At 40.8% G+C, this 530-nt stretch overlaps 1 long non-coding RNA gene across 1 annotated transcript; it reads left to right on the top strand.

The window, feature by feature from the left end:
• Nucleotides 1-87: 87 nt before the first annotated feature.
• On the top strand, nucleotides 88-523 carry LOC107734953 (uncharacterized). Its single transcript, XR_001639233.1, has 3 exons — nucleotides 88-168; nucleotides 243-320; nucleotides 490-523. It is a non-coding gene; the product is annotated as an uncharacterized LOC107734953 (long non-coding RNA).
• Nucleotides 524-530: the final 7 nt, after the last annotated feature.

Below are 530 nucleotides of genomic sequence, written 5' to 3' on the forward strand. Positions count from 1 at the left end.
GAAGCTCAAAAGAACCAAGGCAGTAATTGATTTAAATTAACTTTTTGTCCTCTAGATGATGACATTGATGTGAACCAGCTCTGTGATGCGGAACTAGAGCTGTATTTCAACAAGCTGATGTCACCTGCAATGCAGAGAGGCCGAGTAGAAGGACAAGAAATCCCTGTTGTGAGTTCTCTCTTGCTGTTTGTTTACCAAAGCTTACCCTTTTTCTTTTTTAATATGATCTGTTCCTGTTGTAGGAGTTACCTTCCAGTTTATCTCAACCCCCCTCTACTGAACCAGAAAGGAACAGACACCATGATGTTGACTATGACCAAGTATGAGTTAAAATCCTAAAATCAGAATCGCATGCACGTTTTACACATGCATATTGTTCCAAAGAAAAAATTAATTTGAATCTTATATAGAGAGAGAGAGAGAGAGGTGTGTGTGTTTGTGTTCTGAAACCTTTCAGGTAATGTTTGCTCTTGCTGTGTCACACCACAGAGGGACTTTCACATGCCTGATGTGCGTCTGGCAGCCACAGG

The sequence above is a fragment of the Sinocyclocheilus rhinocerous genome, unplaced genomic scaffold, assembly GCF_001515625.1.
Source record: "Sinocyclocheilus rhinocerous isolate Xijiao unplaced genomic scaffold, SAMN03320098_v1.1 C35566189, whole genome shotgun sequence".
In the NCBI taxonomy this organism is placed as follows: domain Eukaryota; kingdom Metazoa; phylum Chordata; class Actinopteri; order Cypriniformes; family Cyprinidae; genus Sinocyclocheilus; species Sinocyclocheilus rhinocerous.